The sequence below is a fragment of the Halyomorpha halys genome, unplaced genomic scaffold, assembly GCF_000696795.3.
Source record: "Halyomorpha halys isolate HHAL.00 unplaced genomic scaffold, Hhal_1.1 Scaffold145.1, whole genome shotgun sequence".
NCBI lineage: Eukaryota > Metazoa > Arthropoda > Insecta > Hemiptera > Pentatomidae > Halyomorpha > Halyomorpha halys.
In genome coordinates, this window is record NW_027115461.1 from 917,112 (window position 1) to 918,182 (window position 1,071).

A 1,071-nucleotide genomic window follows, 5' to 3' on the forward strand; every position below is an offset into this window, starting at 1 on the left:
CTGCTTCCTATAGACCAATAAGCTTACTTCCAATCCTCTCAAAAGTTTTTGAAAAAATCCTCCTTAAACGTATCCTATCCATCGTTGAATCACAGATTTTTCCCGCATATCAATTTGTATTCTGCCCTAGGCACTCAAGAGTTCAACAAGGTCTCAGAGTCGTTGACTATATCTCTTCAGCTCTTGAAAAGAAACAATACTGCTCGGGTTCCTTTCTGGACATAGCTCAAGCTTTTGACCGGGTATGGCATTCCGGGTTGCTTTTCAAGCTCAAATCCATATTACCCCAAACCTTATACCTTACCCTCCGCTCCTACCTCTCAGATCGTTCCTTTCGAGTTCGCAGTGGTTCTGAGTACTATCCTCCCATCCCGATCCTGTAACAGCCTCATCCAATCTCCAAACACCACACCTCACCCGGATCGAGCAATGGCGGATAAAAGTCAACTAATCGAAATGCACCCATGTGACTTTCACTCTCTGCCGTAGCTTCTGTCCACCTATTATTCTTAATAATATTCCTCTACCCAGATCCGACACAGTGCGACACCTCGGATTCATTTTGGACAAAAGACTCACCTGGACATACCAACATACTAGATTCAAAAGACAAGAGCTCAACAGACGATTCAGCCAACTATACTCACACGTGGGGGATAGAATGGGCTCAGGGATCCTCAGGTCGATTGTAAATATTGTACATCTGTCTAGAGACTATATCATTTTATCATTATGTTATTTTATTTTTTAAACGGATAGTTTGATTATGTTCATTTTGTTTATATAACTTCATTTATAAGTTCATAATTTCTTATGAAATGTTGCATTTTAAAAAGTTATATCTCGGAACGAAAAGGATCTCTAAAATGTTAATAAACACTGAACCAACGGGTAAACGTCCGAGGGGTAGACCGAAACGTAGATGGGAGGATTGCGTTAAAATTGATTTAGTGGAATTGGGTTTGGAGGGGCATCACTGGAAGGATGTATGCAGAGAGCGTTTGGTGGTATCGGCATCGAACCTTCGGGTTCGTTAGGTCTGGATTATTATTATTATTATTATTATTATTA

General features: G+C 40.4%; 1 protein-coding gene across 4 annotated transcripts in view; it reads right to left on the reverse strand.

Moving 5' to 3' along the window:
- The window catches only part of LOC106678494 (PTS-dependent dihydroxyacetone kinase 1, dihydroxyacetone-binding subunit DhaK), a gene marked incomplete in the record, with an annotated part of 63,674 nt that overhangs the window by 24,372 nt on the left and 38,231 nt on the right, over window positions 1-1,071 (reverse strand).